Genomic DNA, 16306 nt, shown 5'->3' with positions numbered 1-16306 from the left:
AAACAATGAATTCATAAGTCATGAAATATTTGAATGGATTACAATATTTTCAGCCGGAATGTTCACAGGTCGCATGCTTTTTAATATAACAAGGGTACCAAAAAACTACATACAACTGAAGAAGTTTCAACACACACAACAAATATCAATAAAAAGAGCATTTTGAAATCAAACCAGCTCTCTAATAGCGAGTCAATTTTAACATGTAGTAGACGGTTTGTAGTTTTCATACAAGTTACTAATGACATAAGTCTCAATTTTATTCCAAACTGCCAGCATCTCTTCTTCACAAAAAATTGTCTGCTTTTTGTAATCTCTGCTTCAAAACTGACCATAAAGTGTCAATTGAATTCAGATTTCAACTATCTGCACGCCATTCCAGTGACTTCCACATAATTTCTCTGAAAAATTGCTCGCCACTCTTTGATTTATGTCCTGAAAATGCATATTGTCCTTTGTAATTTTTCAATATTTCCTAATAACCAACAGCATTTTTAAATAATAATCAATTTTTTTGTATTGTCCCCAAAAATATAAGTGATCGCTTGTCCCAAACAAAAATTTTCTACTTCCTTTCAAGATATTTTGTTTTGTTTTCGAAAAATTTGAAAAACCATCAACGGACATGCGCGCTCTAGTTTCAGCGATAAAAACGACAATCTACCAGAAAAGAAAATTCTATTGAATATGCTGATAAAAAATTGATCAGAAACACTTGCTTTTCTCTTCAAAAAGGACAAGTAAGCCGAAAATTTTTGGGATACCGGTATTTTAAGCTGCCCCTGGCGGGCCGTTGGGCGCGCGCGAACCGGCCCGCGGTTTCCGGATTACATCCCACAGCAGATGAGAGGCATGGCCATGGTCAACGGTCTGCTGAGGCCCGTACCCACTAGATGTCTAAAAATTGACGTATTGTTGTTTCTTTGGTGCATTGGAATGCATTATGCACTATAATACTACGCGCAGTATTGATTGTAACGGCTAACAATGTATTCTTTCTGATAGATTACATAACTGTTACATAACTTTCGGCTTGTTTTTCTGTCGGCTTACTTTTACTTCGGCTTCCTTTGCGTTCGCCTGACAAAACAGCCTATAGCTAAACATAGCCAGTGTCAATTGTTGAGACCTCAAACTTAGAATAAGCTACCATTCACACAGTATACTAATAGATTAACTATAGTTATAAATAAATGGAAGAAATAATTTTCAATTAGTTAATGTATCCCTAATTCCAATAATGACTCTTGGCCACTGGTAGTTCAAGCAGTTAAACGTTACATAATTGTTTCACCTCATTTCGACTCTCATCTGGTCTGCAAAAGCAAAGCTGATTCAAGGTTCAAGCAATTTTTTCTAACGAGTCCAACTGATATATTGTTTGAAATTGTCTATTTTTTTATCAATTTTGTAGCTTCATTTTGTAGGAATCAGAAAATGAGAAAAACGGGTTAAATGTGCCGAAAAAAGTTTTGAGGTTAAACTGCAAACACTTGAGGGCTGAGGTAACCCTTAAGATACTATTATTAAGTATTGAAGTAGCGTTGTCTTTTTTATCATGTAGTTCAGCACTCGAAAAATATAGCAGATGATCAAAGATAGTGTTTAATTAAACTCCAGGTAAATACCCCCCCCCGGGCCGAGAAATTTGGCCAACATTTTGTAAGATCAGCGGCAACTAGCGTTGACAAATCGGAAAAATTACCGCAATTTTCTTACATAATTTTGCGTTGAATGCGTTGAATTTAAAGACAAAAATTCAACGCATTCAACGCAAAATTATGTAAGAAAATTGCGGTAAATTTTCCGACTTGTCAACGCTAGTTGCCACTGATCTTACATATTTAGGGTTGAATTTAGCGTAGATCTTACATATTTAGCGTTGAATTTAGCGTAGATATTACATAATTAGCGTTGAATTTAGCGTAGATCTTACAAAAAATCAAAGCGTCCACTTGAACTATTAACCTCCAGTTGCGTATGGGACTCGAACTGCTGATCTCCTGTTTGCTTGTCGCCTCTTCTACCATTGTGCCACAGTACCTTGGTTTCCTTAAAAGCCGCAATTCTTATAAAGCGTAGATCTTACACATTTTGCGTTGAATTTAGCGTAGATCTTACATATTTTGCGTTGTTTTGCGTAGTATTTAACTTAGCATATTCAACGCATTAACCATGTGAGGCGTACTGGGAAAAATTGAAATTTTTTTAAAGTTTTGAAAAAAATTTGAATTCCTAAAATGGTCTGAAATGGTTTTTGCACCATAAGAGAGCACTCAAAGGTTATTTTTTGCTGACTTCATTTTTCTCACTTAAGCAGTATAGGGGTCGAAACAGTAAAAAAATTAGTTTTTTGAAAAAAACTTGAAAAATTTGAAATCGTAACATGGTCTGAATTGGATTTTGCACTATAAAAGAGCACTAAAAACAATTTTTTTCTGACCTCATGACCTCATGTTTCTCAGCTTTGCAATATAGGGTTCGAAACAATCAAAAAAATTGATTTTTTGAAAAAAAAATTGAAAAATTGCTGAAATCGTAAAACGGTCTGAAATCGATTTTGCTTTATAAAAGAGCACTAAAAAGTGATTTTTTGCTGACTTCATTTTTCTCACCTGTGCAGTATAGGGGACTGAAACAGTAAAAAAATTGATTTTTTTGAATAGTTTTGCACTAGGAAAGGGCACTATAAAATGATTTTTTTCTGACCTCATGTTTCTCACCTGTGAATTATAAAGGTCGAAAGAGTGAAAAAATTGACTTTTTGAAAAAAACTTGAAAAACTTTTGAAATCGTAAAGTTGTCTGAAATGTAATGGAAAGATTAGCGTTGAATGCGTTGAATTTATGTAAGATCAACGCTAAATTCAACGCTAAATATGTAAGATCTACGCCAAAATTCAACGCAAAATTATTTAAGATTAGCGTTGAATGCGTTGAGTTTAAGTGAGGTCTACGCTAATTTTCAACGCTAAATATGTAAGATCTACGCCAAAATTCATCGCAAAATTATGCAAGATTAGCGTTGAATGCGTTGAATTTATGTAAGATCAACGCTAAAATTCAACGCTAAATATGTAAGATCTACGCCAAAATTCAACGCAAAATTATGCAAGACTAGCGTTGAATGCGTTCAATTTATGTAAGATCAACGCTAAATTCAACGCTAATTATGTAAGATCTACGCCAAATTTGAACGCAAAATTATGTAAGATTAGCGTTGAATGCGTTGAATTTATATAAGATCAGCGCTAAAATTCAACGCTAAATTTGTAAGATCTACGCCAGAATTCAACGCAAAATTATGGAAAATGAGAGTTGAATGCGTTGAATTTATGTAAGACCAATGCTAAATTCAACGCTAAATATGTAAGATGTACGCCAAAATTCAACGCAAAATTATGTAAGATTAGAGTTGAATGCGTTGAATTTATGTAAGATCAACGCTAAAATTCAACGCTAAATATGTAAGATCTACGCCAAATTTCAACGCAAAGTTATGTAAGATTAGCGTTGAATTCGTTGAATTTATGTAATATCAACGCATATTTCAACGTTAACTATGTAAGATCTACGCTTTGCGTAGATCTTACATATTTAGCGTTGAATTTAGCGTTGATCTTACATAAATTCAACGCATTCAACTCTAATCTGACATAATTTTGCGTTGAATTTTGGCATTGATCTTACATATTTAGCGTTGAATTTTAGCGTTGATCTTACATAAATTCAAAGCATTCAACTCTAATCTTACATAAATTTGCGTTGAATTTTGGCGTAGATCTTATATTTTTAGCGTTGAATTTTAGCGTTGATCTAACAAAAATTCAACGCATTCAACTCTAATCTTACATAATTTTGCGTTGAATTTTGGCTTTGATCTTACATATTTAGCGTTGAATTTTAGCGTTGATCTAACAAAAATTCAACGCATTCAACTCTAATCTTACATAATTTTGCGTTGAATTTTGGCGTAGGTTTTACATATTTAGAGTTAAACTTTAGCATTGATCTTACATAAATTCAACGCATTCAACTCTAATCCTAAATAATTTTGCGTTCAATTTTGGCGTAGATCTTACAAATTTAGCGTTGAATTTTAGCGTGGATCTTACATAAATTGAACGCATTGAGCTCTAATATTACATAAATTTCCGTTGAATTTTGGCGTAGATCGTACACATTTAGCGTTGATTTTTAGCGTTGATCTTACATAATTTTATCGCATTCAACGGCAATCTTACATAATTTTGCGTTTTATAGCGTTGACACCTCGGCCCGGGTAATAAAACTGCTAATTCTTAAATTGAATCTACTGCTGGATTCTTGCAAGGTTTTTGATGATCTTCTCTTTATAGCACCAAAAAACCGTTTAAGTAAAAATAGTATACTGTTTTTGATCAAATAAAAAAATCACACAGCTGAAGTAAAAATGTATTCAAAGTTTGTATAAACTTAGACTAAAACATTAAAGCAGAAAACAAACACAAAAGATAAAAAGTTTTCTTTCGACATTATTCAAATAATCTCGTCCTTTTCTGTAGACAGAATGTTTCAGGCTTCAGTAGAATGTCGTAACAACAAAGATTAAAAACACAATCATTTAGTTATTTGTGTCGACTAAAGACGCAATATGGGCAGCAATTTCAAAAACTTTTTTACCTTGGCAAAAAAAATTGTTAATTCAACAGATAATAGTTTGGAAAAATTCGGAAATCTTTTTTTCCAACAATTTTAAGAACCTCAAAAAGTAATCAATCTGGTACCTTTCTCACAAACGATTTTCTATCAAATTAAAGAAAAACAAACGACAATATTGATTTTGCTAATTCTGCTCCACTGTTGCATGCAAATAACTACTGATCTATCAGGTGCACCAGGTGCGAGTTTAGAATTAATTTGAAATTTTTCAAAAATATTTAATTATAAATTTTTCTCTCAAATTAAAAAGAGTAGAAAGGACTGTATTATGAGACGGTTACTTTATTGTCTAATAGTCCATTACAAGTTTTAATAGCTTAAAATATGAAGTTAAACAAAGCGTGGGTAAAATTTAAATGGATATATGCTCAACAAATATCAATGAAAGCAAAATCAAATCACATTTATAAACCATACATAATTTTCAGATTTTTTATGGTTAGAACCTACGGAATCCTCTTTTAAGTTGATTGCATTTAGGTTTTCTGAATCAAATACAACCCTATTACGGGAAGCTTTCTTACTTGAATAAATTTAAAAATTGAAGTATATGAAGAAGATCTATGTAAATATTACCAACAATCTTTTAAACAGATCATATAGAACTATGCTAGCTAAAATATGATTACACAATCAATAAAGAAACAATTAAGGTAACATGAACCTAACAACAATTTTTCACTTTTTTTTCAGCTATGTCCAAATTGGGACTAAAATATACGGTTTTTTGACAGTAGTTCAAAAACTAATAAATGTATCAAAATCAAAATTTGTGAATCAGTAGACATATGTAAGATATACATTGTGAAAGAGAAAATTTTTCTAGCTCAAGAAAGTAAAGTAGGGCTACCTCTTAAGTTCTATAATCAGTCTTAATAAATGAAAAAATTCGAATGTAAATAGCTCTCATACTAATGATTCAAATTTGAGCACCCTTGGCAGTGAATAGCAATAGGCTATAATGGAACGTAAAAATAAAACGAACTAAATCGCTCTGTAAGTTTTGAGAGGGAGAGAGTTAAATTTCCGATCGCAACATAGCCAGCTCTATTTTCAGGTATTTAGGCAGTGAATAGCAATAGGCTATAATGGAACGTAAAAATAGAACGAACTAAATTGCTTTGTAAATTTTGAGAGGGAGAGAGTTAAATTTTCGATCGCAACATAGCCAGCTCTATTTTGATTCTAGCCAAATACTTTCAAATTCGGTCAACATCTAATGAAAGAAGTTTCACTAATGATCTAAAATGAGTTCTTTTTGGGAGATTTGATTGTTGCCATTTTAGGTATTTTATCATCTCCTTCACGAAGCTTCTGAATTCTGGCTAAAGGGTAGTTGAAGTCTCTTCCTCATCATCTATGTAGACTTATTCTCGTATTTAGATGTCCGCACTTGATTCAGTTCTCCACTTTGCTCTGCGTTGAGGTGATGGTAGATACTCGCTCATCCATCGCTTCCCAAGGGCTTTCAATTACTCGCTGATGCATTGGATCAATTTATGTTATGAAGCTTTGTTCTTGCTAAAAATAGAAATGGGCCATGGCACGTCTGCTCCTCTATTAATGAATTGATTCAATTTTATTGTATTAAAATCTTCAACATCGCTACTAACTGCTGTTAAAAGTCGATTTTTGAGCAGTTATTCCGGTACGCAAAATTTTGTTGAGAGATTTTCCTCCTTCAAAGATTCTTTGCCCAAAACATTGAAAATCGCTCTTTTGCTGAGTTTCATTAATGACTCCCATGCGCCAACAAAGTGAAAATACACATCCACGTTTTAACTGTTCTTCCCGAAAAATTTAATCAAAAAGGGTCCAAAGTACTTTACTCCACTGTTTGTAAACGGCGTTACGTTATCTTCAATTCTGACTACTGGTGAATCTGTCATCCTCGTCATTGATGTTTTGCCTTGCTCCAACTTACAGTGTAGATTGGTGTATAACCGATCTCAGTGCGTTTCTTAGACCAGTTGTCTAAAGCTGAATTCTTTAAATTTCAGCTCTAATAAGCTCAACACCTTGGTGATGATTGTGCTTATGCAGAAACTTGACATATATTTCAACAGCATTATGAAAATGTGGTAAAGTATTAGAAAGCATTTCTTTAAAACTGAGGTTTCCAATTCTCAGTCATTTTTTGCTCCTATATTCAATTATCCACTTGGTCACACAAATCAGGAGTTATTTGTGTGATCCATATTTTTGTAATTGAATATTCTCGCAATTATATTTCTCAGTCCTCTGATATTACTGAATCGTTTCCAGTAAAATAGAACTGATTTCTTGTTCAAATTACTTGCAACGTTTTTTTTCGGTTGCTCACTACTTTCTCTTGCTCCCAATCTTCTCTTTTTTAACTTCGGTCTTCAGCCAGTCGAATGCGTTTATCCAGACACTCTGCGTCCTTTCTCATTCCCAGATCAACTGGGTTGTCAGCTCCAGATATATGATTTAACTGATCAACTGTTGGACTGCCTGCTACCCGGTAAGCAATAAAATTAGGCTGTGTTTTGTCAATACAACGCAGCCATTGGGAAACAGTAGTCGAACCGCTCCACAAGCAGATTGACGCAAACAAAAATCTATGATCTTTCAAAGTAGATCTTCATTTCTGTTAGCTGTAACTGCTGCCATTAACTCTTTGTTTTTCCAAATATGAACTTGAATAGTCTATCATTGGTTGATTTGGTAATTACAACGTAACTTGCTGCACAATATGCATTTTTTGACGCGTCTCCGAAGACGTGCAATTCGACTCTGTCACAAAATTTCTTATTGTACCATCTTGGAACCAGGAATCCCAGAGGATCGAACATTTGCGACACTGTTGAAAACACTTGTTTTTGCGTCCATTTCGTTTTCTGTTGGAACTCTTGGTCTTTCCAAACAGTTAAGAGATCATCGCCTGCTATCCAGTTACGTCCCAGGACCTAAAGGTTATCTTCGATTTCTATTGGTTTAATTTCAATATTTGCAAATAGTTTTTTGAAATTAGAAAGACATTTTGTGAGGTAGAAGCATCCTTCTGCTAGCAATTGCTTCAGATCATTGATTACTTCAGATGCTTGTTTTTTTTGTGTGAAAGAAGCGAATCATCCACATAAAAATTATCCATTGCTACTTGCGATGCAATAGGACGTTCCTTTCCAAACAGTTCTGCACATTGTCGCTGGGCAAAATTTGTTCATGTTGGAGATGACTTAGCTCCCAAACTAGGCCGATTTTATTGATACGGCATAAATTTACCGTCTTTATTTCTCCACAAAAAACTGAGGTAGCGTCTTTGTTTTTCAGTCACTTGAATTTGCAAACACATTTCATTATTTCTGCAGGCAGTATAAGACAATTTTCTTGAAATCTCAACAAGATTCCAATTCAAATTTTCAAAAGATGGGGACCTTTCGTCAAAACGTCGTTCAGGCGGTATCCTCGAAACTTTTTCGCAGCCATGCAAACTCTTATCACTTTTTCCCGATTTCAGGGGTTTACCACTGGATGATTAGGCAGATACCGAACATCCTGACAATCAAGTTCACCTTTTTAACAGCAAGCAGATATAACTTTATCTTTTTTGCTATATCTTTATTATTGAATCACTGTACTTCATTTCCAAAGACTCGTTTTTGCTAATCTTGTTTTGAGCAATCGTAGTTGTTCGAAGCCTGAAGAAGTAATACAACCAAGTTTTTTTCCAGTAAAGAACACTTGATCTTGAAAACATTCTTGTAGCTTTGATGTTGTCTTCTTTAGTTTATAAAGAGACTTTTTATCTTCAAGTGATCTGCTGTTCACATGAAATGTGACGTAGGATTCGAATTTCCACATTTTTCTCGCACTTTTTCTTGTTAGCTCTTGATTTTCTTGGCTATCACGGCTTAGGAAACGGTTCTCTGCATTTTCATTATATGGCAGTGGGCCCTTTAGCTTCCTAATTAATGGAACTATTACTCTCTATGGAGATTTTTTTCCACAAAATTTGTATTCTAAATAACTTATTAGAGAATGAGTGTCTTTAGGAGAATCACTTTAACATCTTTTAAATCTTTGTTCTTTATCCTTATGTACGATAAATAAAGATAACCTTTACATTGCACAATTACATTGTAAACCGAGGTATCAACTAGAAGATCTGTATAACTACTGGCTAAAATTTTTACCGCGTTGCTGATTTCATCGGCGAGCCCAATCTTGACCGGTAATTTCCAACAATCGCGTGAATTCGTGCAGTGAATCCCAGTCACCGACATCGAATTATTTCTTTCCTCAAGGCCTAGAGATTGCATCAAATCCTCTTCTATGCAAGTTTGAGAAGAAGCGGTGTTGCAAACGGCTCAAGAGTAGACAAGATGTCCATCTTCAGCGTAGATGCGCAAGATTACAATTTGTAGGAGGCCTTTGGTTGATAAAGTTGTCTCACTTTCCATGTTGGTTTCCCTTGTTTGACCTGGAGGCTGCCTTAGCTCGTTTGTCACAGTTTGTCTGTTGTGTAACAAGCGGTTGGGATTTTTTTCACAGCCGTCTATTCCGCATTTCAGCTTCAATTTGCAGTTTCTGGCGCCATGGTATCCAATCAAGCATTTGAAACAAAATTAGCTTGTTTCACCACTTCTGACCCTTCTTTGATTGAGAGTTTTTTTTAATTTATCACTTTTTCAATGCGGATGATATCCGTCATCGAGAGGGCATCTCTGGAGTCAGATGTTTCTATCGCTAGTAAAAGTGGATTTTTTGGTTGATCTGTACTTGATATGAGGCTCTTTTGTTTTCTTTTAAACGAACTCTTTGAAAATTGCTTTGTCGCTGCAATTTTTATGAGCACTTGAGCCAAAATTTCCCCTTATAGCCAGTCGTTCAAATCAATGAAATTTGACAGCTTCACCCAATACGGCAGTTTCAATGTGCGCAAAACCATCTACGTTTTGTGTCCGCCAGTAGTTTATTAACTGTCATGTCTACATTACTTGATGAGAACATTCGTTGCTGTAATGGAAACGTCGCAGGACGTCTACAAAAGTTACGACTTTTTCAACCAAAATAACAAAACTCCCACTATCGTATGGCACTAATTGTGGGTAATTTTGAATTTGAGTCAATTGCAATCCTAGTATCAAGTGCGGTTGACTGAATTTGCGCACGAATGTTTTCCAGGCCGTGTCGTACATAACGCCCAAGAAACCAGTACCAGCCAGTGCTATTTTTGCCGGCCCTGTTAACAGCGTTTTTAAATGCGTCATTTTCCGTCGTCTGATATGGTACTACAATCGGCTGTTAACCGAACATGCCACTACATTTTGGCCACACAAGCGGATCGCCGTGATATTCCCTTACCTTGAGTTTTGGTAAAGAGCGGTTAACTGCTGAACTTACTCTGTACATGTCATAATAATTAAAGTTGTGTTACGTACTTGATTGCGAAGTATCAGAGACCTATATTATACTATGTTACCTTTGATTTGAGCTCATTGTTCCTAGAAGATGTCTGACTGAAGCAGAGGCAAAAACACCGTCTCTCCGAGCGTTGCACTGTGACATCAGTGACCCCAACAATCTGTTACTTTTTTCCGCTCGGAGAACGCTGCAACATCCTTTGCAATTTGTTGATTGTCACCTTGTGTTTAAGTTGATTTTCCCTTTTGGCTAAAATAGTCTTCATCGTCGCTGCCGCTAAAATTTTCTAAAAAGTCCCAACTATCTGGTGCAACAGGTCTTTCCGAAATTTCAGGATGAAGTTCAACTTCTTCGTTGATATCAATATCGATTTTCAACCTTTCGAGTGTCTTGGTTTCCTCGAGTTGCCTCATTTGCTCGTCAGCCTCTCCAGCTCGCCTTTCCAGTTCATTATTCAATTCTGTATCTGATATTCAAGCCTCAGTTTCACTTGGCGTTTTCTTTCAGCTCTAGTTTTTTTCTTTTCAAATCTTCTTCGGTTGAATTATAGAGCAGGACATCTTTCAATTTTGGCTGATTGTTTTCTGTCTAAATTGCACTGGTCATCTGAGTTGACTCAATGCTCTGCCCGGTTTCCTCTTTGTCTCCATTTGCCGAAGAAACGAGTGAAACTGTTGCTACTCCGGAAAAGCTTGCAGACTTTGCCTCTCCTTTGACTTCTTCTTCCAGTCCCACAATGCCAGAAGTTCTTTTATTTTCAAAGACAATTTTCTTTGGTTCTCTTGCAGATCTGCTTTGTGCTTTGATGAGACCCATGTTTTGTGATGTTTCATCTCTTGAACTTTTTTTTCGTTCAGGGCAAAATATTTATCAAGATAGGTTTCAATGGTTGTTGTTCTACTTAGTTTAGAGCCACATTGTCTTCTGTGTTCTGCTCTTCTCATTTGAAGGTCATTAAGTTTTTTCTGTATGTCTTCGCCAAGTTGATATTGACATACCACGTATTCCAAAGTTTCGAATTCGGTTGACTGATGAAACATACCATCACTGACTTTTTCGAGTTTGCCCGAGTCGGCGGAGCAAATGTTTTGGCCTATCTTGGATTATTAGTAGAATATTAAATTAATTTTTCAGGCAGCCCTGCCAGCTTTGTAAATTTTTCTCTCAAAAAAGAAAAAATAGAAAGGACTGTATTATGAGATGATTAAATTCTTGTTTAATTGTCCATTACAAGTTTCAAAGGCATAAAATATAATTTTAAACAAAGCGTCGGTAAAATTTAAATGGATATATGGTCACCTAATATCAAAGAAAGCACGACCAAATCATATTTCTAAACCGTACATAAATTTCTAAGCTTATAAAGTAAGAATCAAGAGCATCTTCTTTCAAGTTAACTGCACCTCCGTTTTTTTAATCAAAAACAATCTTTCGTACAGGAAACATTATTACTTGAAAAAATCTGATAACGGCAAAAAAATTAGAGAATAATGGTTAAACTTTGTTGTACTGAAGAGTTGAAATATCCGGAAACCTTGCGGTTGAGACGGAATTTTTACTGAAAGTTTACTAAAATTACAAAGTTAGAATTGTATGAGAGTGAAAAAAATACGGTTTTTTAAAACAAAAGCTCAGAAACTGATAAACATATCAAAGCGAACTTTGTTAATATTAACTTTGTTAATCAATAGACATGTGTGAAAGATTAAATGTGAGTTAAAAATATAGACTTAGCTCAAAAGGGTGAACTTGGGCTCTCATTTAAGTTCTATAAGCAATCTTAATACATGCGAAAATTTGCTAGTGTAAACAGCTCACATAGTAACAATTCAAATTTGACAACACTTGGCAGTAACTAGCACTGGTCTACAATGTAGCATATAAAAAAATTGAACTAGATCGGACTTGCAGTTTCGGAGGTAATTGTAGATTTGAATTTCAGACCGCAAAATATCATGTAATTCAGCACTCCAATAATATAGCAGATGATGACAGATATCGTTTATTTCAACTCCAGATTACTTCTCCCCATAAAAAACTAATTTATACATTGAGTCAGCTGCAAGATTCTTGTAAAATATTTAATGATCTTCTCTGTATAGCGCTAACAAACTGTCAAATATGAATAGTATACGCTTTTTGATCAAAAAAAGACAATATTCACTCAGCTTAACAAAATGTATTCAAAGTTTGTGTAAAATTGAGCATAAAACTTCACAGAAGAAAACGAACACAAAATTTGTTTAGTTTTCTTTCGAAATTATTCATATAATCTCGTTCTTTTCTGTATACAGAATGTTTCACGTTTCCGTAGAATATTTTATCAAAAAATTCAAGCAAAAATAATCAGTTAGATGTTTGTGTGGAATAAAGACGCCATATGGGCAGTGATTTCCAACTGTTTTTAAACTTGCCAGAAAAATCGTTAATTCATCAGATAACAGGTCGGAAAAACTTGGAAACTTTTTCTAAAATGTTGTACTTTTTCTCACAAATGATTTTCTGTCAACTTTAAAAATTACACGAGACAAACAAGATTTTTCAAAATCTACTACCAGTATTGCAAGCAAACAATCACCGATCGATCAGGTGCAATTTTTAAAAAAATATTTTTAAACTTTAATCAAAAATTAGATATCAATGCTAGAATTAACCGTTAACAAAGAAACTGGTCTCCATATTTATGAATAGACATATGTGAAAGATTATACGTGAGTGGAAAATATGGATGTAGCGCAAAAAGTGTGGACTTGGGTTCCCCTTTAGGTTCTATAAGCAATCTTAATACATAAGGAAAATTTGCTAGTGTGAACAGCTCACATAGATGCGATTGAAGTTTGGCGACACTTGGCAGTGACTAACACTAGTCTACAATGTAGCACATAGAAAAAGATTGAACTAGATCGGACTTGTAGTTTCGTAGGTAGTGAGATTTAAATTTCATACCGCAAGATATCATGTAATTCAGCACTCCAAGAATACAGCAGATGATGAAAGATAGAGTTTATTTCAACTCCATTTATTTTCTACCCATAAGAAACTAATTTCAAAAATTCAGTCAGCTGTAAGGTTCGTGCAAGATTTTTTGTAATCCTCTCTGTATAGCACTAACAAACAGTCAGATATAAATAGTATACTCTTATTGATCAAATAAACAATAATCACAAGCTTAACAAAATTTTTTCAAAGTTTGTATAAACTCGAGCGTACAACTTTAAAGCAGAAAAGAAACACAAAATATGTTTAGCTTTCTTTCGACATTATTAATATAATCTCGTTTTTTTTCTGTAGACAGAAAATTTCCCGTTTCCGTAGAAAAATGTAACAACAAATCTAAAAAAAACAATCATTTCGATATTTATTTGGAAGAAAGACGCCATATGGGCAGTGATTTCCAAATGTTTTTAAACTTCCCAGAAAAATCGTTAATTCATCAAAAAATAGGTTGGAAAAACTTGGAAAACTTTTTCTAAAATTTTGTACTTTTTCTCACAAATGATTTTCTTTCAAGTTCAAAAAGTACACGCGACAAAAAAGATTTTGTTAAATCTGCTACCAGTATTGCAAGCAATCAACGACCGATCGATCAGGTGCAATTTTTAAAAAAATATATTTTTAAACTTTAATCAAAATTTAGATATCACCGCTAGAATTAACCGTTAACAAAGAAACTGGTCTGCATTTTTATGAAGAAAACAGTATAATAAATTGTTGTCATTTTTGGGAATTAAACAATGCAAGAATGATGACACCAGGCAAAAAATGGGCAACAAAAAAATTTTTATTTAAAACGGAAAAACGTGATTTCTTCAAAATTGTCGTTTTATTGAAAAAAATTGCCCATTAGCCTTGAGTTCAGCTACAAGCTTAAAAAATTAAACAATTCAGCTGGTTTTGTTTGAATTGATTCCAATTTAAGACGAAGCTTTTTAAAAATCTAAAAATAGAGAAAAATGGTTAAAATTTTGTTGTACTGAAGAGTTTAACAATTCGGAAATCTTGCGTTCCAGAGGGAATTTTTACTGAAAGTTTACTAAAATTACAAATCTAAAATTGTATGAGAGTAAAAAATATACGGTTTTTCTAACAATATTTCAGAAACTAATAAAAAATCCAAGCGAAACTTTGTTAATAAATAGACATGTGTGAAAGATTATACGTGAGTGAAAAATATGGATGTAGCGCAAAAAGTGTGGACTTGGGTTCCCATTTAGGTTCTATAAGCAATCTTAATACATGGGGAAAAATTGTTAGTGTAAACAGCTCACATACGAGCGATTGAAGTTTGGCGACACTTGGCAGTGACTAGCACTAGTCTACAATGTAGCACATAGAAAAAGATTGAACTAGATCGGACTTGTAGTTTCGGAGGTAGTGAGATTTAAATTTCATACCGCAAGATATCATTTAATTGAGCACTCCAAGAATATAGCAGATGTTGAAAGATAGAGTCTATTTCAACTCCACTTTTATTCTCCCCATAGAAAAAACTAATTTAAAAAATTCAGTCAGCTGTAAGGTTCTTGCAAGATTTTTTAAAATCCTCTCTGTATAGCACTAACAAACCGTCAGATACAATTAGTATACTCTTATTGATCAAATAATCAATAATCCCTCAGCTTAACAGTTTTCAAAGCTTGTATAAGCTCGAGCGGAAAACTTTAAAGCAGAAAATAAACGCAAAATATGTTTAGTTTTCTTTCGACATTATTAACATAATCTCGTTTTTTCTGTTGACAGAATTTTTCCCGTTTCCGTGGAATAATGTAACAACATATCTAAAGAAAACAATCATTTAGATATTTATGTGGAAGAAAGACGCCATATGGGCAGTGATTTCCAAATCATTTTAACTTGAACAGAAAAATCGTTAACACATCAGATAATAGGTTGGAAAAACTTGAAAATCTTTTTTTCTAAAATTTTGTTTTTCTCGCAAATGATTTTCTATCAAGTTGAAGAAGTACACGCGACAGAATGAATTTTGTTAAATCATAGAAAAAGATTGAACTAGATGGGACTTGCAATTTAGGAGGTAATGAGTTTTAAATTTCAGACCGCGACATATCAAGTTATTCAGCAAGCCAATAATATAGCAGATGATGAAAGAGTTTATTTCATTTCCAGGTAATTTCTACACATAAAAACTAAATTCATATATTAAGGCAGCTGCAAAATTCCTCCAAGAGTTTTGTTGATGTTCCCTGAATAGCACTAACAAACCGTCAAATATGAATAGTATACTCTTTTTGATCAACAGAACAATAATCACTCAGCTTAACCAAATGTATTCAAAGTTTAAATGTGTAAACTTGAGCTTAAAACCTAAAGCAGATAAAAAACACAAAATTTGTTTTGTGTTCTTTCGACATTATTCATATAGTCTCGTTTTCTTCTGTAGACAGATCGTTTCACGTTTCCGTAGAATATTGTAACTACAAATCTAAACAAAATAATCATTTAGATGTTTGTGTAGATGCAAGATTCCATATGGGCAGCGAAAACTTGGAAATTGGAAAAACTTGGAAATCTTTTTTCTAAAAGTTTGTACATTTCTCGCAAATGATTTTCTATCAAGTCTAAAAAGTACACGCGACAGAAGAGATTTTGTTAAATCTGCTTCCAGCATTGCAAGCAAACGACCACCAATCAATCAGGTGCGATTTTAAAACTAATTTTTTAACTTTTAGCGAAATTTAGATATAAACGCTATAATTTACCGTTAACAAGCAAACTAGTCTTAATATTTATGAAGAAATAGCAGCATAAATTGTTGTCATTTGTGGAACAACACAAAGCAAAATGATGACATCAGGCGATAAAGTTTGCAACAAAATAATCGTAATAAGAAATAGAAAACCGTGAGTGCTTCAAAAGTATCGTTTTATTGAAAAAAAATATTCCAATTAGCCTTGAATCTAGCTATAGGCTTAAAAAATCAAACAGTTCTACTTATTTTGCTTGATTTGATTCTAAATTCAGATGACGCTCTTTAAAATTGAAAATATTCGAGAAAATTGAATAACATTTTATTGTACTGAAGAATTTAAAATCCCCGAAAGCTTGCCGTCCAGAGGGTATTTTTCCTGATTTTTTACTAAAATTACAAATCTAAAATTATATGACAGTAAAAAATGTACTGTTTTTTCAACATTAACTCATAAAATAATAAATATATCAAAGAGAAAGTTTGTTATCATTAGACATAGGAGAAATTT

This window comes from Convolutriloba macropyga, chromosome 4, assembly GCF_964194025.1.
Source record: "Convolutriloba macropyga chromosome 4, txConMacr16.3, whole genome shotgun sequence".
Taxonomy (NCBI): Eukaryota; Metazoa; Xenacoelomorpha; order Acoela; family Convolutidae; genus Convolutriloba; species Convolutriloba macropyga.
Note: the sequence above shows the minus strand (reverse complement) of the source record.